Source organism: Diabrotica virgifera, chromosome 1, assembly GCF_917563875.1.
Source record: "Diabrotica virgifera virgifera chromosome 1, PGI_DIABVI_V3a".
NCBI lineage: Eukaryota > Metazoa > Arthropoda > Insecta > Coleoptera > Chrysomelidae > Diabrotica > Diabrotica virgifera.
The window spans coordinates 319,009,118-319,032,388 of NC_065443.1; the positions used below are offsets into that span (position 1 = coordinate 319,009,118).

Below are 23,271 nucleotides of genomic sequence, written 5' to 3' on the forward strand. Positions count from 1 at the left end.
CAGCACTCTGCTTTGAATAACCCTGTTCAAAACATCCTATTTGTGATGATAATTGCTTGTCCTGAAAACGATAATCTTGATTGTAATACAAAAAAACCTATTCATTTTTGTAATTTCAAAAGTATTTGCTCATCATCATCATCAATGGCGTTATAAGTCTTCGAGGCTCTGCCACATTTTTTATTATTTAAAATCAATACAGCTGCCCACGATGTGATATTTGATACCGTTCACGTTATCAACACCAGTAATAAAAATTTAATGTGTTTCTCGGTCGATGATCGAAATGCCACATCAGCGACTTGTTAATTATTGTGTTTTGACTGGAATAAGAATGTGAATTTTAACCGAATTTTTAACGTGCTAACAAATTGCACATACAATTTTTTTTTGTTTATGCTTATTTTTTATTATAATAAATATGTTGATTTTCACCCATTCGTGAGCAAAAATTTGGTTGTTTTGACTTCTGAGTAATACCAAAAAGTCAAAAATCGTTATAACTGAAAAAACTCGACAGAGTTATGCTCGATAAACTCATAATACTCATAAAGCTAATAAAATATTTTTGATCTTTTCGTTTCACATGATTCACTGAGCGTTGGCTTATTTTTTAATATTTTTCCTTATTTTTTTTTTAATTCATTGAATTATAGCGTTGATTGAGATATTAGAGGCCGTCCAATTTATCAATCAACGATTATAGTGAATATGCTTATTTAATTTAAAAATAAAATAATTCTATCCTCTTCTTCTTGCTGTGCCTGTCCGTGACGAATGTTGGCGATCACCATGGCATGGCAATCTTTATTTTATCTGCAGCAATGCAGGAAAGCTTCACATATGTTGAGTTGAACCAGGTTCTGAGGTTCTTTAACTAGGATGTTCTTCTTCTTCCTGGACCTCGCTTTCCAAATATTTTTCCTTCCAGAATGGCTTGTAGGAGGGCATATCTGGATTCATTTCGCATAATGTGTCCAAAGTATTCCAACTTTTGAGATTTGATGGTGGTTAATACTTCTCGGTTTTTCCCAATTCTTCTGTAAGGACCTCCTCATTTGTGACCCGATCAGCCCATGGGATTTTAAGAATTCTATTATAAGTTCAAAAAAAATTCAAAAAAATATGCTTGAAATATTTATTTCAAACTCTAAGCTCACCCCACCTTAAGGATAGCTATGACACGAATTTGATAGGCAAGCCATGCAAGTCGTTTTTGTCTATGTATGAAATTTAATAAAAAAATGTCTCATCCGGAAAGCAGATGGGTGCAGGTCGACCTATATTCGGATCTTAGACTATAACGTATATATAGTTTCGTAGAGTTTTGCTATCAGCCGTTGATGATTTGCTGATGAACGCTACTCGTGTTATTTCTTTCCGTTCATGTTCACAAGAGCATGTGTTAACAAGTAATTGGACTTCGTAAGTCCTAGGTTTTCATCCAAAGTAATCGAAAGTAGAACTGGAAGTCGATATTTTAACTCTTCGTGTAACTTTGCGTCGATTCATATACGATTTTACTAATTTTGGATCATATTCATTTACATTAATATCATACTTTGAGTCACTTTAAAACAGATACTTGCGGTTGCAACTCTAAAACTGAAGTCCGATGTTAAATTACTCATCTTTAATACCATCCTTGTGTTATAATCTTTTATTCGAAACCTCATTATTTGTCATTATATCTGTATTAATACGGAGGAGTTGTATGTAGGAGGACAGACGGAAAGACACTCATGAAACCGGAAGTATATATATGTTCTCGCCTTGCGAAGGCTCGTCGAATAATATATCACTTTTACTATTCCGGTGACTTTAAAACAGTATTTCCGGTCCCATTTGTAAAACCGGAAGTCCTTGGTCAAATTTCTCACCTTTAGTACCATCCTTGGATTATAAGCTTTCATTCGACACCTCATTTGTCATTCAACCTGGTATAGTGACGGAAGAGTTATATTCGCGGTCGGACGGACCGACGGACAGACAGCCTTGGTCAAATTGCTCATCTTTAGTACCATCCTTGGATTATAAGCTTTCATTCGACACCTCACTTGTCATTCTACCTGGTACAGTAACGGAGGAGTTATATTCGCGATCAGGCAGACCGACGGACCAAATTGCTCATCTTTAGTACCATCGTTAGATTATAATCGTTCATTCGAAACCTCATTTGTCATTTTCCCTGGCATAATGACGGAGAGAAGTTACATTTGCGGTCGGACGGACAGATGGACAGACAGCCTTGGTCAAATTTCTCATCTTTAGTACCATCCTTGGCTATAAGCTTTCATTCGACACCTTATTGGTCATTCTACCTGGTACAGTGACGGAGGAGTTATATTCGCGGTCAGGCAGACCGACGGACCAAATTGCTCAACTTTAGTACCATCGTTGGATTATAATCGTTCATTTAAAACCTCATTTGTCATTTTCCCTGGCATAATGACGGAGAAGTTACATTCACGGTCGGACGGACAAATGGACCGACAGCCTTGGTCAAATTTTTCATCTTTAGTACCATCCTCGGTTATAAACTTTCATTCGAAACCTTATTTGTCATTCTACCTGGTACAGTGACGGAGGAGTTATATTCGCGGTCAGGCAGACCGACGGACCAAATTGCTTATCTTTAGTACCATCGTTGGAATATAACCGTTCATTTGACACCCCATTTGTCAATCTACCTGGCATAATGACGGAGTAGTTACATTCGCGGTCGGACGGACAGATGGACAGACAGCCTTGGTCAAATTTATCAGCTTTAGTACCATCCTTGGATTATAGACTTTCATTCGACACCTCATTCGCTATTCTACCTGGTACAGTGACGGAGGAGTTATATTCGCGGTCAGGCAGACCGACGGACCAAATTGCTCATATTTAGTACCATCCTTGGTTATAAGCTTTCATTAAATGTTCCAAACATTAATTACATTTTCATTCTAAATTAGACAATTAGACAAATTTGAGTGATATAATTGTTCTTCCCTGGTATAATTTTATAATATTGGGACATGAGAAGTAGGTAACAAACTATGATGAACCAATATGCGAAATAGATTTTTCCAATACTTTTGGTTTAGATTTTACCACGAGATACGAGCACAGTATTTATCCCAGTAAAATTTTCAGCGAGACCCCGTCCTTAAACCTCCTAGAAAATGAAAAGTTCGCACCTCATATATAAAACGATTTCGAGTCATCTTAGCGAGACCGCACCTGCATACCTCTCTGTACTGAAACTAAACTATCAGCTGACTATAAAGTCTGGAGTCCGCGGCTTCGCTTAGATATCTATTGCGTTATTTCTCCGATAGAGGCAGCATCTCTCGGGAAAGAATCTTTTCTCTCTGTTGCACTTCGACTTGGGGACCTCTCTTTCATACAACGGCCGGCCTTAAAGTAAAAACCTCCAATTTTGTGATATAAGAAATTTGCTTCAAATAACATTAAACGACGTTTTTTTTAAGTTTTTGTACAAAATGTGTTGGTTTAGTACATTTTGTGTCACAATTTCAGTCATTCCGGTGCATTTACAAAAATTTCTCTGGCAACACTGCATATGTTTATAAATTTCAACTACATACTTATATTTAACAATTATATCTCGAGTTGATTTTTATATGATTTTTAAAATTGTATTACCTTTCTATTCTTAAATTATTAGCTTTACTTTTTATTGTTAATTATTATTTTAATCGTATTATTACCTACGGGATTTTAATTGTCATTTGAAGTCTATTTTTTTGATATAATTTTGCACTGCTTTATATTTGATAATAAATTAATAACATGCCGCACAAAATCCTAGGACCACATGAAGCAGCGTTCTTCGTTGAATATTTACTTGATTTCTATCTAAAAACAAGTCAAACGATGAACTAACCTTTCATATATCCTTACATAACTACAGAGTTATCTAATAACTTGAGGTGCTTGAGGTTTAACGTCGCGTTATAAAGTGACAGTTGATATACCAGAAAACTTAAGAATTGTCAAGAAATAACGCAAGTAGTTAAGTTAAGTATGATACATCACACCAATAGGGCTTTTCATCGATTGTCATTTGTTTCGAGCTTCTGTCATGTGTCACATAATATTAATATATCTACGTCATACGTCTTTGGTTTGTATTATTGTATATACCAATAACGTATGTCGTAGATATATTAATATTATGTGACACATGACAGAAGCTCGAAACAAATGACTGTGAATGAAAAGCCCTATTCGAGGATAACTACAGGATAACTTTACGTTAACGATAACTACGGTCATCCATCACACGACTGAATGTCAAAATGTCATGGCATTCGAATAGGCCATTCCAACTTGCTGTCAATTTTAAAATCAATCTTACAGCGGGAGGCAAACATAAATGTTATTCTAATTTATACTCATTTATTTGTAATTTTGTTTTGTACAAGGATTAATTTTTAATATCTTTACTGGAATAATCGATAATACACTTCATTCCTGTTGTGTTTTGAAGTGTGGAAAGCGAAGTAATCGTGATACAAGTTCAGTTTTATCGGTTACCAGCAGTGCTACATTTTAAGCATAAAACCAACTGAACTAAATAAGTTATGATCTAACAATGATTAAATATAATAATAAACCTATAAAATGTACTATAAAAATGTTAAATCACTAACTACTGAACCTACAAACAAAATATTCACTCATCTTTATTTATTCACTGCTTAAAACTAAATAAAGTCGTTCAAGCACTTCTACAACTAAAAACTAGACAAAATCAACAGCAAAATGTTCGCAATATATATATATATATATATATATATATATATATATATATATATATATATATATATATATATATATATATATATATATATATATATATATATATATATATATATATATATATATATATATATATATATATATATATTATTTATTTTTAGCATCTCATGACGTCCCCCCATGTTAAACTGTAGTCTCTCGTGGCGTCCAGGTCTTCGTGGACTCCGATATACGGTTGCCACGAGGATTTTCTCTAAAATTTATCGCAGGTGAAAGGTACCACTTCCTACACTGCCTGAACAAAATATTGGCCGGATGTCCTCAGACACGTTATCTGTATAATAATATACACATTACTTGGGGCAGTTGCCGTCAGGCGCGCCAGGTTCGCTTGCTGTATATATAAAATCACTTTAACGGTTTTGATGACGTCCAAATATATATTTATTCATTTTAAGGTTGTCGCGGAATCCGTATATTTCAGTTTATGTCCTCATGGCTTCTACTACGCTGTTGCCACCTCAAATGTTGGTATTTAGACTTCGGATATTTTTATAAATGATTATTGTAGTATTTTAAAACAATTATTGTGACAGATTAATGATATTCTCTTTGTATAATTAACAGTGTATTTCTTACTGCAAAAATAAAAACAAATGAAAAGTATGTTCATTAAAATTGATGAATTTATCATAACCAGTTGCCGAAACTGGTGGTCTAATTGCTCAATTGTAACATATTATAGAAGTGTTAGAATTTAATTCTTAATTCTTTATTAGAAGATCCAGATTTAGGAATTAGAACCACAAATACATTTAAAGAATATAAATAATTTGAATCTATATTATCTAAAGAAGGCAAAAGAGACATCGAAAACAGAACACAGCAGGGCAAAATAGCGGTAAACATTCTAAGCTCTCTACTATGGTCTAAAGAGATAAGACAAAAAACAACAATCTATCGTACCTTGGTAGAGCCTATTTTGACTTATGGAACAGAAGTTTGGCAGATCTCAAAAAAAGATAAAAAGAGAATAGAAGTAGGTAGTAGAAATATATTATCTAAGGAGAGCGTGTGGTATATAAAAGATCGCATCAGGAAGGAGGACAAAAACTGTAGATTTCAGTGTAGATAGAATTAAAACGAGACAACTAGTGTGGTATGGTCACGTCAAACGAATGAATGAAGATAAATGGCCAAAGAAAGCTTTAAATTGCATACCACAACAAAGAAGAAGAAGGGAAAGGCCTTTAGTTACCTGGGAAGAACATGTAGAATACATCATGAGAGATAAAGCCATCAAAGAAGACGAATGGAGGGACAGAAAAAGATAGCGGTCGAAATGCGAGAAGTAGCAGAGGCTGTAGGAACCTCGCTTATAGATATATAGATAGAATTTTTTATTACAATATTTTTAATAATATAATTTTTCTATTCTCATACTATAATATATCAATTATAATGTCACCACCTGTATCATAGATAGAATCAGATAGATCATTAGGTAGAACTAAAAAAAGCAGGACGAACTTCTCCAGGAAGTACATAAAATAATGCCCTCTATTCGTAACGGAACATCACAAGAAATATGGGAGACTTTTAAACATTGTGTAACAACACCAACTGATCATCCAAAGATAAATACTCCTGTGAAACGGAAACACTGGATAACAGATGAAACCTTTCAGATCATTGAGAATAGAAGAAATCTTTGTCAAAGTGGTATGCATAGTGAAAGGGAAAACCCTAGTTTAAGAAACCTCAATTAAAAAGTAAAGCGAAGATGCAAGGCAGAAAAAAACTGTACTATCAAAGTATATGCAAAGAAATTGAGAGACATGATCAGAATAATCAGCCGAGAGATCTATTTAGAAAAATACGCTACTTAACAAAATAATTCAAAGCCAGAACTTGGGCCATAGAAGATAACACTCGAACACTGAGAACAATCAGAGAAAATATAGCAGAGACATGGAGATCGAATTGCAGGGACCTATATAAACATGATTAACCCCAAGAACCTATTAATCAAATCTTTGATGAGGAAGAAGAAGAACCTGATATACTTGAAAATAAAGTAAGACTAGCGATCATTAAGCTCAAATATAATAAAGCACCAGGTCCAGATATGATAACAGCAGAAATACTCAAAGCCACAGAAGAAACTGGCGTAAAATTACTTCATCTACTCTGTAACCAAATATGGCAATTATGGCATTCTAAACAACGGCCTGAAGACTGGACAAAATCTACAATAACAACAATTCATAAAAAAGGCAGCTTCCATAAATGCGACAATTATAGAACTATTTCTCTTATATCACATGCCAGTAAAATAATACTACATATAATCAATGAGAGACTAAAAACATTCCTTCAAAGAGAAATTCCACAAGAACAAACTGGATTTACCAAAGATAGAGGTACTCGAGAACACCTGTTGAATATAAGACAGATAATCGAAAAATCTAGGGAATTCAATATTCCACTGTACATATGCTTTATAGACTATCGTTAGGCGTTCTACAGGGTCAAGTGGAGACACTTATTATACTAAAAGAAGTAGGCGTACCCCAACACCTTATTTCGCTTATAACTGAACTATTCGAACACACTATTGGATCAGTTAAAGTGCTTGACACACTTTCAAACGAATTTCATCCAGAACAGGGTATCAGACAGGGATGTATACTATCTCCACGATTATTCAATATATATGAAGAGCATATTATGAGAGGAGCACTTGAAGGATGGGAAAAAAGCATCTCAATAAATAATCATAAAATAGACAACCTACGTTTCGCAGATGACACATCCCTTCTTGCAAATAGTCAATCAGAGCTGATTGATCTTATACGACTGGTTGAAAACAAAAGTCAAATATTTGGTCTGCAATTAAACATATCAAAGACATGCGAGTAAGGGCCAAAATAAAGATGAAATTAGCCAAAGACAAAAACCGAAAAGTAAACACAAGAAGAAGATACAATGTGGAAGCTCTTAAACAAGAAAACACAAGAATCGAATTCACAAAAAGACTGAAATTAAACCGAACAGCAGTTTCCCAACATGAGGAAACAGTGGAAAAAATATGGAAGAACTTCAAGGACATTATGCAAAAACTGCAAACGAAATTATAGGGATGAAAAAAAAAGTGAATAAAAATGGATAACCGGAGACACATTGTTCTCCAGGGAAATAAGGCAAAAATATACGTTCGGAACACTTGACCGGCCAGGTTGTAAATGGATTTTTTGGATAGGTACTATAGACCTATTACATTATAAATACAAAAATGTCCGTTACAGTTCGGACGATAATTTTAGTTATTAACAAATAAGGGTCAAAAATGTCAGTTTTTGAATTTTGGTACGATTATTTGTTGCTTCGGAAGTTGCAAAATAAAACTTAAATTTCGAAAATAAAAAATTTGCTATAACTTTTGCAAAAATAAACTTAAGACTGATATTACATGAAATATTGGGTCAAATAGTCTATGTCCAGTCCAGATAATACACAAAAAAATTCAAGTCGATTCGTCAATTAGTTTACATTTTATTCAATTTGTTTATAAAAAAAAGCTTTTCTTTACAATGATGAAGCATGCTTTCTTCATCAAATAATAATGATATAGCCATTTTGTGGAAACAGCATGAAAAAAGAATACTTATGTTTTCAAAGTTTTTAAAAAAATAATATAAGTCATTTTTATCATTCCGAAAATATTTTAGTAGAGTCATTTTTGGCTTATAAACAATTTGAATAACTTTGTTAGTATTGGCTGCAAACTAAATTAATCGACTTAGGGATGGGAAAAACCTACCGGTTATAACCTAAAACCGGTTTTTTTAATTCGAAACAATCGGTTTTACCGGTTTTTTCCCGGTTATAACCGGTTTTTTCTTTTTAAAGTAATAACCGGCGAAAAACCGAATAAGTTACCTGTGGAAAAAAAAATTATTTAGAGAAAAATTAAGAAACTATCTATCTTCGATCTCAATCATGTGTATTATAAATAATATGCGAAGTAATAAGTAATTAACCCAAACAACCGTAATTCAACTTTTATTTACTAATAGAGAACTGGACGAAATTGTCACATCAGCTTTTATGAAACAATTTTGGGAATAGGTATATAGTTTCAGATGTTAATATATTTACATAAAAAAGTAAGTGATCTGCTTGAAATCGATATTCCAACCATCATCTAAAAAATTGTTTATATTTGAGTACTTGAGACTTGAGACTCTTGTATGAAATGTGAATATGTACCGAAATACGATTAGGAATCTCCAATATGTAATTTTTAAATATTAGGAAATAAAAGGTAGGTATTATACAAACATATTAAAAAATATTACCTACTGAAATTTTTTGATGGCAATAGAGAAGTAAATAATGAATTGGTTTATCGAATTAATTTTTAAGTAAAATATAAGTCATTTGAATATTTTTCTAAACTTGATAGTTGATAGATCCAAGGGACATTCCGGTAGATCGGTAGGATCATCATTTTTGAGAATATCCCAATTATTCACAACGCAATATACGCCGAAGCCGTCTACAACGAGCGACGAATCAGAGATTGGGGTACTTTGGCCCATTTTTAGGGTAATTTGAAAGCGCCTGGGAAAATTTTTATAGGTTGAATTGGTTGGGGAATTTTTCTGGAGGAAAATTGAGCAAACTAAAGTGCAATATAAATGTAACATTATAACCTATTGAGTATTTGCTTTTGATTAAAAAAACGAAAACCGGTTTTTGGAACAACCGGTTATTTGACCGATTATAACCGCCAGGTTAAACCGTAAGTAAAAAAAACGGTATAACCGAAACCCGGTTTTTTGTTCAACAACCGCCATGCACCATCCCTAGACTTTAAGATTTAAAAACCTGGTACTTTTACATTATTATTGTATTATCGGTTTATAACCTTCTCCGTCTTCCGATACCCGTTCTCCATTCCTCTCTGTCCGCACATTGATCTACTTGCAGACCTCTTTCATCCATGGCTTTGTTTATTCCTGCCTGCCAAATTTTTCGCGGTCTACCTCTTCTTCTTCTACCTTGCGGTTTCTAGTTTTGCACTTGTTTTATGATTCTGTCTTCATGCATTCTTTGTACGTGACCAAACCATCGTAGTTGTATTTCGTTGATTTCGTCATTTATTGTATGTGTATCTGTGACCTTCATTATTTCTCGTATCCGTTCATTGGTGACATGTTCTCTTCTTGATATTCCTGCAGCTCTGCTCGAGAAATCCATTTCAGTGACATCTAACATTTGTTTTGATTTTTCCTTCATATGCCATACTTCGCAGCTGTATGTTATAATGCTTTTCACGACGGCGTTATAGATTTTTTTCTTGTTTTGGTTGTTTATCTGCTTGTCCCAGATTACTGAGTTTAGGAGCCTAATTGCTTTCCTGACCTGAGTATTTCGTTCTTTAATGGCTCCGTCCAGTGTTCCATCATTCGTGATTTTCATACCCAGGTATTTATATTCGTTACATTTACTGATTGTTTCTCCTCCTTCTATAGTCGAGAAAATGAAGCATTTTGGCTCGCAATTTTTTCGTCCAGCATGGATTTACTTGAAATTTTCACAGAAGGTAGGGAATAGTCCAAGGATCATTTTCTATATCATGCGGCTGTACGCTAAAAGCTTGGGGTGGTTGCCACCCCATCTGGGGACGGGAATGTTTTATTATATTTTAACCATGTAAATCGATGTAAAAATGAATTCTAAAAAAAATGTTTTTTACATTTTCTTCGTAAAACTAGTATTTTTCGAGTTAATCGCGCTTGAAAGTAACAGTCTTTCGACGAAAAAATCGACTTTTTTAGATGGTTTTTTGAGAATACCTCGAAAAATATGCATTTAATCAAAAAAACTGTAGATATCAAAAATGCATCTTTTAGTAACACAAATTAAATTAAACTTAAATAATATTTTTAAGTAGGTATACTGTTAGACCTATCAAAAAATAGTAATATGAACCTCTTAGAATGACAATTAAGCGACTTGTGATCAAAAAAAGGTTTGTACCTGCTATTCTCTATGAAAAAATCATCAGTGAAAACAACCCCCTAACTACCCTACTGATTAAAAATTGGTCTTCACCTTTCTGTAATTCCCTTTATATTCGTATTATCAATACACCCAAGAAGTTTGACCTATTTAAAAGGCCTAATTTTAGAAAAATTTGACTTGAAGAAAAATTGATTTTTTGCAATTTCCTATTTGTCACCTTTTATTTCAAAATATCTCCGAAAATACTGGAGATACGAAAAAAATTTTGGACTACTAAATTTTCGCTTATTATTTAATAAGTAAAATTCTCTTGTGCATAGATTTTCATTGCAGTGAACAGTTAGCGAGATACTATAGCTATTTAAAGCCTCTATTTACGAGCAAACACCCCCTTATTCGAGTCTTTTAAACTCACCCCAATTAAAAACTAAGGGATCTTACAGAATTTAGTTTTCACGGTCTTAGAACTCGTCAAAAATCCTACAGAATTATTATTGAAAAAACTTTTTATCGTCAAAAATGAAGGAGCCATGTTCAAAAATAGTACATTGTTTACCGGGTAGGAAAAGCTTAACATTCCTGGACGACTGTGAAGATTGCTAAGTCGAGGCGCAAGCCGAGACTTAGCAACACAGAGTCCAGGAATGTGGCTTTTCCTACGAGGTAAACATACTATTTTTCCGCAAATCGTTTAAAATTCGACAGATATTGATTGATTTAAAAAAAAACGCGATAATTTTATTCCCAAATAAATGGTGCCTTGAAATTCCTAATAAAATTACTTGGGTTACTATGGAAACGTATTGAGGTTGAATTGTCAAACTTGACGCTTATAAATTTAATTGCTGGTGTTCTCGAAAGTAAAATGATAAGTGATGATGAAATGTCCATTCCTGGGACTCCTCCAGAGCTGGTTGAGGCAGTGAATACTGCTTCATTAGAATTATTGCCAAAGAAATCAAGAGAAAAGTACGAAAATGCATACAGACGTTTTATGGATTATCGCATGAGTAAAAATACGAGTTCTTTCTCAGAAAATGTTGTAATGGCATACTTCCTAGACCTTTGTTTAAAGATGAAATCTTCAACATTATGGGCCAATTATTCAATGCTGAAGTCAACCCTTGCACTTAAACACAATGTAGATATATCTACATACTCAAAACTTCGTTCTTTATTGAAACGGCAAGCTCAAGGTTATAGGGCAAAGAAATCTAAGATTTTAACGAAGGAAGAAATTGAAAAATTTATCCAGGAAGCTCCAGATAAAGAAAATTTAATGATTAAGGTAATTTACAAGGTTTTAATAGCAATGTGTTTTCTATCATTTATGTAGAACACTAACAACTGTACGGAAATATCATTTCCTTACAGTAAGGAAATGACATTTCCTTACAGTAAGGAAGTCCTGACTTTTTCTTCAAGAAATTTTGACAGGAATGTCAAAATTTCCTGGCGATTTGCGGAAAACAATTTTTTTTTGAAATATCGAATAGTCCGCTCATGGATAATTTTCAATGTATGTATAATACCACAGAATCGGTTGATATACTGGAAGATGACTAAAAAATTATTTGTATTTGTACATATTTGTAAATTCGTATTTTTGTGTAAATAAATGTTTTTGTAATTCTTTAATTCTACTTTTTTTCTGTATAGATCTATTAAATTATCTACTTATAAAAATTGTGATGTTATTAAGGGTGGTTTTTAAGGGTTGAAATATGATATTTTATCCTAAAGTATAAAACAATCATTATTTAACCCATCAAAACCAAAGTTTACTCATATTAAAATTTACAATGTTTTTATAAAATTTTTGTCAATAAGAGGTAGGTTACACCCCTAAAATAATCAACGCCCTTATGCATGATATAGAATATGAAGTACAGGGTGATATGATCCTAATCCCAAATTTTTATGTAAATCGATGCAAGCTGAAATGATTCTTTTAGGATAAGTAAATTTTTTATATATAGCTCTAACAAGGGTGGTTTTAAGTATATCTTAAAGCATACAACAATCATTATGTACCTAATAAAAACCAAATGTAGACATTATTAAAGTTAGAAATGTTGTTTTATAATTTTTTACAGTTAGGGGTAGTTTTCACTTTTCACATTTCGTTTTCACATGTTTATATTTGTATCCTCCATTGCCTCCCATAACTTTACCGAAGGTACACTGTCGTATGCCTTTTTCAGATCAATATAATATACGAAATGAATCTCTTGGTTAATCGCTGTTTTCTTTTCCATGACTTGTGCGATTGCAAAAAGGTGATCAAGTGAGATCTTCCAGATCTAAATCCTGCTTTTTCTTCTGCTTCCATTTTCTTGTATTCGTCTTCTATTCGGTTTTTTAAGGTTCTTCCGTATATTTTGCTGATTGTTGGTGTACAGGAAATACCCCTGTAGTAAATACAGTGTAGTTATCACATTGTTTTCGATGTGTACTTTTACATAAATGTAAAAAAAATTCACCTTGGTTAATTACGGTCAAAGTTAGCTACTTTTTTTATTTAATTCACAGCTAGTTTGTTCCTAACAATTAAGAAAGCTAACTAGCACTATTTTGAAGTTCAAGGCATGTATACAGTTTATATCTAAAAGATTGAGTAAACTTGAACAGAGTGGTTAATATATCTTTAAAAATAACTCCACAGAATTCGACTCATGGTCGGTGGAGGGGAATTATTAAAATCCGTGCACTCAAAAAATGAAATTTATTTTTCAAAGATATGTTGCGCTTAATACAAAACGTTATGGGGCCGATAATTATGATTCTAAGACCTTCGAGTATACCTATATAATTTCATAAAAATCGTTCAAGCGGTATCGGAGGATTATGGTAACTAACACTACGACAGGAAAATTTTATAGATGTAAATAAATAGGGTATTAAAAAATAGGGTCTTGGTGATAGAAGGGTGAAAATTAAGGGTTGTATATATAGTTTTAATGGTACACACTATAAAATTAAGGTAGACAATGTTTTCTAAAACAATAAAAAAGTGGCAGAGGGTAACCCCCATTATAACTTATAGGTATAAATAATAGATTACAATCTATTTTCAGTCCTACAGAATATATGTGTAAAATTTCATAAAAATCGGTCAAGCCGTTTCGGAGGAATATGATAACTAACACTGTTACAGGAGAATTTTATGTATATAGAAGTAACTGTAAATTAAATAAGTAATAAAAGTGGCTAAATTTCCTCGTAATTAACCTAGGCGAAAAGTTTTTTTTGAAAATTCGTGTAAAAATATCAGCTTTTCAAATCCCAACGCAGATTTAGTCAATAAGTTAATATGGTTATTCAAATTCTTTATAAGCCAAAAATGATTCTACTTTCGTAAAATGTTTTCAGAATGGTAAATATGACTTTTTATTGATTTTTTAAATAAGTTGAAAATGTAAGTATTCTTCTTTCCTGTGGTTTCCACAGAATTACTGTATCATTATTATTTTCTGAACAACATTGCAAAAAAAGCTCGTTGTGATAAACAAATCGAATGCAATTTAAACTAATTGACAAATCGTCTTGCAATTTTTTGTGCATTATGTGGACTGTTTGACTCAACATTTCATGCAATATCAAAGTCTTAAGTTCATTTTTGCAAAAGTTATAGCAATTTCTTTATTTTCGAAATTTAGTTTTATTTTGCAATTTCTGAAATCACAAATAATCAGAACAAAACTCAAAAACTTCCATTTTAAACCTTTGCTTATCTACTAAAAGATGAATAATCTAAGTAAGATATTTAATTACGTTATCTTTACCTGTAGCCATTTAAACGAAAAAACTGTCATGTTTGACACTTATTTGTTAATAACTAAAATTCTCGTCCGAATTGTGACGGGCATTGTTGTATTTATAATGTAATAGGTATATCTCCAAAAAAACCATTTGCAACCTGGCTGGCAAGTGTCTTGACAAAAACCTTATTTTTCTGGACTATTGCAACTAAGAGAAGAAAGAAAGAAACTTAAAGAAAAAATGTTACAAAAAGGAGCAACCGAAGAAGGAAAAGCAGTAGAAAGGAAATACAAAGAAAAATATAGCGGTTAAAAAGCAAGCCAGAAAAGACAAAAGATACTACGTAAATCATATGGTAAAAATGTCAGAAAAAGTTGCGCAAGAAAACGACCTGAAAATACAGTACAATATCATCCGAAATTTGACAGGGAAAACACTAAACAGTAATAAACAAATCAAAGATAAACAAGGAAATAATATAATTAAATCAGAACATAAAATAATACAAAGATGAAAAGAACACAGCGAGGAAATATACTCCAAACACCAGATATAGACGGAGATAATGTAATACAGGAAATAAACATTAGAACAGTTGAAATTACGAAAGAAGAAATACAAAACACTAAATCAACTAAAAAAATGGCAAAGCCGCTGAAAGCGACAAACTACCGATAGATTTAATAAAGGCGGACGCAAACGAATCAGTAGAAATGTTACACAAACTCTTGAACAAGATATAGGCCGACCAGGAGCTCCCACAGAAATGGAACGTGGGTTTAACTATTAAGATACCAAAAAAGGGCGATTTCAATAAATGCGAGAATTGGCGAGCAATAACACCGACAATATTTATAATAATAACGGACTGGATCATGCAGAAAATAAGTGGTAATAAAACAGGTATTAGATAGAAATTGCATAACTAGTTGGACGATTTGTAGTTCGCAGATGACATTTGTCCCCTAACCGAACATAGTAGCCATAAGCAAAAGAAGATCGACAAGCTTGCAAAATACTCCAAGATAATGGGTCTGAAGATAAAGACAAAAAAACCAAACTTAAAAAAAACAGCAACCAAGAAACTAAAATTAAAATACAAGGAAGACAAATACAAGAGATAGCTAACTTTACATATCTGGGATCGATTATGGAAAAAAAGGCGCTAGTAGAGCAGATGTAGAAAAAAAGATAGTAAAGGCACAATATGCACTCATTATATAATCATATAATGCATTAAGGTGATACAGTAGCGATCAACAGGTAGCCAAAACGCGTTCCAAGATTACGGCTGTAATTTTGAATATTTTTTCGAGATATTTGGCACACGTATTCGTAATATAATCACGAATGGCGGTACAGAGCCCAATTTGAAAAATATATTAATATGTGGAAATTACTCTGTAATTAAATACAATATTAAAAAAACGAGCCTGTACCGCCATTAAGAAGAACAAAAAAATACACTTTCTTCAAATAAACTTTTTTATCCAATGCCTAGATTTTGTGTCATTTAGGAACTACTAATGAAATAAAAAATTTTAGTAGTTCCAAAATTACACAAAATCTAGGCATCGGATAAAAAAGTTTATTTGAAGAAAGTGTATTTTTTGTTCTTCTTAATGGCGGTACAGGCTCGTTTTTTTAATATTGTATTTAATAACCGAGTAATTTCCACATATTAATATATTTTTCAAATTGGCTCTGTACCGTCATTCTTTATTATATTACGAATACGTGTGTTAAATATTTCGAAAAAATATTCAAAATTACAGCCGCAATCTTGGAACGCGTTTTCGCTACCTGTTGATTGCTACTGTTTCCTCTTAAGGAAAATCTGGAACACACGCGATATATCAGAATTAACCAAAATCAAAATATTAATAGCTGGAGAAGAACTGTAACAAGAGATCATGTAAGAATTGGCGTTGAGATAGGGAGAAGTCAAACAGAGAGCAATGGAAAATACTTGTATAGCAAATTTCGAAAGAATAAAACAGAAAAGGATGCGCTAATCCTGCGAATCAGCCATCTTTGATTTTTGGCTAAGAAACGCAAGAGCGCCCAATACTTCATAATAAGGGAAAGTATTACAGGGAGAGAAAGATAGGGAGAGAGAGAAAGAGAGAGAGAGAAAGAGAGAGAGAGAGAGAGAGAGAGAGAGAGAGAGAGAGAGAGAGAGAGAAACAACACCGATAATTTATCAAAATAAAATTTAAGAATAAACCTAACCTATCGAAAGGCTCATCAAACAATTATTAACTCAAAAAAAAACATTTGTCAAGGGTATATAGTGGTATTGTTAGGTATATTACATTATAACTTATTCCATCGAAATCTTCCGAAATCCATAATCTTCTTCCATCAAAATAAATAGAAAATTTTAAAGTCTAGAAAATACATTATTCATAACTACACCCAAGAAATAATAAGTTTTTCTAACCTGATTTAAGAGTATAAAAACGAAAACAAAGAATTTACAGCAAATCCTTATCGTATATCCGAGCAAACCACCTAGTTGGCAAAAGTTATAAATAGAATTTGTCTGGGTTCTTCAACTAAATTCTCACGTAAACACAACCAAGGTTAAATATTTTACTTGATACCATAAGTACATTGTTGCCAGTATAACGGATGCCAAAGCGAGCGCTAACTGTATGAAATTAATCTTGTTAATATACACGATGTATATTGATCGGAAGTCACGAAGAGTCAAAACTATATGGAAGCCACGAGGGACGCAAATGCAATATATATATATATATATATATATATATATATATATATATATATATATATATATATATATATATATATAAAAAAGTACTGAGATAACAGCTGGGAAAACCCTGGTACTGAGGAAGCAATGAAAGACTGGTGCTTCAAAGTGAGTGCCTTTTATTTTGGTCAAGCTTTCGCCTATTGTTTTTAGGCTTCTTCAGGACTTGCTACAAAGAAGAACATTCTTTACAAATATGCTTAAAGATAGAACAAGCAATTCTTACCGAAATAGGTGCACTAGTGCTCAGTGAAAATAAGGATACATCTTTTACCTTGCCTTTTTTGTGTATACATAAGTAATACAGATATTTTTGTTGTTATTACTTAGCTAATAAAACCAGATATCGAAACTGAGTCAGATCCTCCCTATCCAACCTAATCCATTGTAAGAAAATTTGGACAAGTGTCGTTAGAAGTTGATTTTTTATTTACAAAATGACACCTATCGATCCATCGATTGTCAACGTCGTCTTCCGTTTTTTTACGTCTGACTGACACATAGAAGATTTGTTTAGAGATTTCGAGAGAAGAGACTCGTAACATCAAACAACCATTCGACTGTCACTATTCGAACAGCTGTCTGAAACAGTGTTCCCAGATGACTTTTTTGAGGATCAGGAGGTGTCGCCACGAACGATCAGGAGATTTCAGGAGACTCGCTCGCCTCAAAAATTGGTAGAATTCTGTAGTTTCAGTCTTTACGTTTATAGATTGGCAACTAGATGTCGCCACGAAAAATCAGTAGAATCAGTTGGTGGAGTATTTTCACGTTTATAGGTAGGCATGAAACTCTATAAAATCTGTAAGGGACGGCTGTGGCAACGCTATATGGCGGCTAAAGCATAAAAATAAAAAAAATAAAATAGGATAAAATTCTGAAAAATTAAAACTCCATACAAAACCGTTCTTGAATCGTTACGCGCATGCGCAATGACGAGTAATGCTGCGCAGTAACACATTTTTCGTTACTGCGCATCCTCGTAATCATTCAAGAACGGTTTTGTATCGAGTTGGAACAAAACCAGATGATTTTCAGAATTTCATCACTTCATCAGGAGGTTTAAGGACGCCATCAGTAGATCAGTAGGCGAGGGTCGCCATCAGTAGGTCTCCTGAAATTTCAGGAGGTCTGAGAACACTGGTCTGAAATCACTTCTTCTCTTTTTTATGATGTAATTGTGGTGAGCTTCTGATTCAGAACCTCCCACCCAACCAATTGCAAAGGATGGATCAAAGGTGAAAGAATGCAATGAAAATCGTTAGAACGGCCGACAGCTCAGTTGTCACTTGTTGAACTGTCGTTCGAATCCAACGTTACCACTAAACCGGAAGGCAGTGGTGATCTTTGAAATGTAAAGAAAATTATTATGGTTCTTACAATAGATTTGCCATTAAAACACATGTTTTTGGTGGAGAACTTAGAGACGATCAACACTCCAACTGTCACTTGTTGAAATGCCGGCTCCTCACCCGTTCCCTGTGTCTTCTACGTCAAGTTATTAAAAATATTATGGATAGGGAATCTCCCACTCAGACCCGCCATCCGGTTCACTTACAGGAAACGACTATTCTTTATAAAATGTGGAGTACAAAATGTAAAACGTAATACTTATTAAAATTGTAAATTTAAAGTGGTCGAAATTTGGACATTTGGAATTAGATAATATTTTCTTTATAAACAAGTTAGAAATTGAAGGATTGACTTTATACATTTAAAAGGGTAAAAATGAAAAACATCAAAAGGACACAAATATGTAGTAAAAAAATAGACGTAGAAACAAAAATACATTGAATTTATTGTAAGTGAAGGTCACTCACATAGGACTGTGGTAATTTCTTTCGTTTTGTGAAATTTTGCTGTAGTAATAAAGTATAAATAGTACTTAAATGTTCAACATCTTTTTTATGGTTTATCGCGTTAGCACAGTTGTTAATGTAGCACATTTCTAAGAATTTACGATGAAAGTCTTTATCTGCCCTATCCAATATTACGACATCGTCGTAAAGAACCCTATGGTCATTTTCGGAGACATGGATACTTAGGCTCGTAGCTTGTGGTTTGTGTCTACAATCACTTTTGTGGAGCGCTAATCTTTTGCTCAATCGTTGACTTGTTTGACCGATATATATTTTTCCGCACTCACATGGCAATCCATAAACGACATTGCTACATTTAGATGTTGGGGTGCGATCTTTAAGCTTAGAAAAAAATGTATTAAGCTTTCTGTTGTTATAATTCGCTATCTTTATGTTGAAGTGACTAAACAGTCTTGTGAGTGGCTTTGTTAAGTTGTGTATATAGGGTAGTACACCATATTTTGTGGTGTTCTCTAAATTTGTGTCATTATGATTGTTAACATTGTTTACTGTCTCATTTCTTAACTCGTTGGAATATAACAATTTTTTGAGCAATTTTGATGGATAACAGTTCTCTATTAAAGTGTCAAACAAAAGTTTTAGGTTTTTTTCTTTGAAACTTAAGTGTGATATCTTAAGTATTCTATTTTTCATTCCTATTATAGTGTTGATTTTTTGTTTCATAGGATGGTAAGAATGAAACGGAATGAGTCTACCTGAATTGGTGTCCTTACGATACCAATCCAGGCAGATGATGTTATTATCTGTTCTAACTACTCTAGTGTCTAGGAAAGGGACCGATGAGTCTGAATCCTCCTCCTCCACCGTAAAGTCAGATTTACATAAATTTTGTTATTCCGTCTATATAGAAACTAAAACAATTGTTACTTAGTTACACTGAGTGTCATAAAAACCCCTAATAACACAAAACATTCCAGGAATGTTCCTAGAATGTACTCACAGGACATTGAAAACATTCCTGGAATGTCCCCAAATGCACACGAATGTCCCTGGAAAGTGCTGTGTCAGCATTTTAAATATTCTTAGAATGTTCTGTTGGAACATTCCATGAATGTCTACGAATGTTCTTTGGACATTCACAGTATATGTTTTAGACTGAATGTCTTGTTGGAACATTCCATGAATGTATACGAATGTTCTTTGGACATTCACAGTATATTTTTTAGACTGAATGTCTTGTTGGGACATTCCATGAATGTTCTTTGGACATTCACAGTATATTTTTTAGACTAAATGTCTTGTTGGAACATTCCATGAATGTCTACGAACGTTCTTTGAACATTCACAGTATATTTTTAGACATTATCTGAAATATATCGTCAGTGATGTGACAATACCTCCTATATTGATCAGAAATCTATCATACTCAATAATTAAATCCTATAATATGAATAAACACTGCACAAAATAAATTAAATAACGTAAAAAAATACTACAAAAAAAGGGTTTTTTGTCGTTAAATCACTCTAAATTTGACCGCAAAATTTTGAAATTTGGCAGGTAGATTCCTTGATCAGAAATCTATCATACTCAATAATTAAATCCTATAATATGAATAAACACTGCACAAAATAAATTAAATAACGTAAAAAAATACTACAAAAAAAGGGTTTTTTGTCGTTAAATCACTCTAAATTTGACCGCAAAATTTTGAAATTTGGTAGGTAGATTCCTTGATCAGAAATCTATCATACTCAATAATTAAATCCTATAATATGAATAAACACTGCACAAAATAAATTAAATAACGTAAAAAAATACTACAAAAAAAGGGTTTTTTTGTCGTTAAATCACTCTAAATTTGACCGCAAAATTTTGAAATTTGGCAGGTAGATTCCTTGATCAGAAATCTATCATACTCAATAATTAAATCCTATAATATGAATAAACACTGCACAAAATAAATTAAATAACGTAAAAAAATACTACAAAAAAAGGGTTTTTTTTGTCGTTAAATCACTCTAAATTTGACCGCAAAATTTTGAAATTTGGCAGGTAGATTCCTTGATCAGAAATCTATCATACTCAATAATTAAATCCTATAATATGAATAAACACTGCACAAAATAAATTAAATAACGTAAAAAAATACTACAAAAAAAGGGTTTTTTGTCGTTAAATCACTCTAAATTTGACCGCAAAATTTTGAAATTTGGTACGTAGATTCCTTGATCAGAAATCTATCATACTCAATAATTAAATCCTATAATATGAATAGACACTGCACAAAATAAATTAAATAACGTAAAAAAATACTACAAAAAAAGGGTTTTTTGTCGTTAAATCACTCTAAATTTGACCGCAAAATTTTGAAATTTGGCAGGTAGATTCCTTGATCAGAAATCTATCATACTCAATAATTAAATCCTATAATATGAATAAACACTGCACAAAATAAATTAAATAACGTAAAAAAATACTACAAAAAAAGGGTTTTTTGTCGTTAAATCACTCTAAATTTGACCGCAAAATTTTGAAATTTGGTAGGTAGATTCCTTGATCAGAAATCTATCATACTCAATAATTAAATCCTATAATATGAATAAGCACTGCACAAAATAAATTAAATAACGTAAAAAAATACTACAAAAAAAGGGTTTTTTGTCGTTAAATCACTCTAAATTTGACCGCAAAATTTTGAAATTTGGTACGTAGATTCCTTGATCAGAAATCTATCATACTCAATAATTAAATCCTATAATATGAATAAACACTGCACAAAATAAATTAAATAACGTAAAAAAATACTACAAAAAAAGGGTTTTTTGTCGTTAAATCACTCTAAATTTGACCGCAAAATTTTGAAATTTGGTAGGTAGATTCCTTGATCTGAAATCTATCATACTCAATAATTAAATCCTATAATATGAATAAACACTGCACAAAATAAATTAAATAACGTAAAAAAATACTACAAAAAAAGGGTTTTTTGTCGTTAAATCACTCTAAATTTGACCGCAAAATTTTGAAATTTGGTAGGTAGATTCCTTGATCAGAAATCTATCATACTCAATAATTAAATCCTATAATATGAATAAACACTGCACAAAATAAATTAAATAACGTAAAAAAATACTACAAAAAAAGGGTTTTTTGTCGTTAAATCACTCTAAATTTGACCGCAAAATTTTGAAATTTGGTAGGTAGATTCCTTGATCAGAAATCTATCATACTCAATAATTAAAACCTATAATATGAATAAACACTGCACAAAATAAATTAAATAACGTAAAAAAATACTACAAAAAAAGGGTTTTTTGTCGTTAAATCACTCTAAATTTGACCGCAAAATTTTGAAATTTGGTACGTAGATTCCTTGATCAGAAATCTATCATACTCAATAATTAAATCCTATAATATGAATAAACACTGCACAAAATAAATTAAATAACGTAAAAAAATACTACAAAAAAAGGGTTTTTTGTCGTTAAATCACTCTAAATTTGACCGCAAAATTTTGAAATTTGGCAGGTAGATTCCTTGATCAGAAATCTATCATACTCAATAATTAAATCCTATAATATGAATAAACACTGCACAAAATAAATTAAATAACGTAAAAAAATACTACAAAAAAAGGGTTTTTTGTCGTTAAATCACTCTAAATTTGACCGCAAAATTTTGAAATTTGGCAGGTAGATTCCTTGATCAGAAATCTATCATACTCAATAATTAAATCCTATAATATGAATAAACACTGCACAAAATAAATTAAATAACGTAAAAAAATACTACAAAAAAAGGGTTTTTTTGTCGTTAAATCACTCTAAATTTGACCGCAAAATTTTGAAATTTGGCAGGTAGATTCCTTGATCAGAAATCTATCATACTCAATAATTAAATCCTATAATATGAATAAACACTGCACAAAATAAATTAAATAACGTAAAAAAATACTACAAAAAAAGGGTTTTTTGTCGTTAAATCACTCTAAATTTGACCGCAAAATTTTGAAATTTGGTACGTAGATTCCTTGATCAGAAATCTATCATACTCAATAATTAAATCCTATAATATGAATAAACACTGCACAAAATAAATTAAATA

General features: G+C 32.2%; 1 long non-coding RNA gene across 3 annotated transcripts; it reads left to right on the forward strand.

The window, feature by feature from the left end:
- Positions 1-20,761: 20,761 nt before the first annotated feature.
- Positions 20,762-23,018, forward strand: LOC126879303 (uncharacterized). Of its 3 annotated transcripts, none has more exons than XR_007696040.1 (4): positions 20,762-20,888; positions 21,220-21,383; positions 21,548-21,711; positions 22,696-23,018. It is a non-coding gene; the product is annotated as an uncharacterized LOC126879303 (long non-coding RNA). The 3 variants fall into 3 exon arrangements; XR_007696041.1 differs by lacking the exon at positions 21,548-21,711 and adding an exon at positions 22,204-22,367; XR_007696039.1 differs by lacking the exons at positions 20,762-20,888; positions 21,220-21,383; positions 21,548-21,711 and adding exons at positions 20,998-21,053; positions 22,204-22,367.
- Positions 23,019-23,271: the final 253 nt, after the last annotated feature.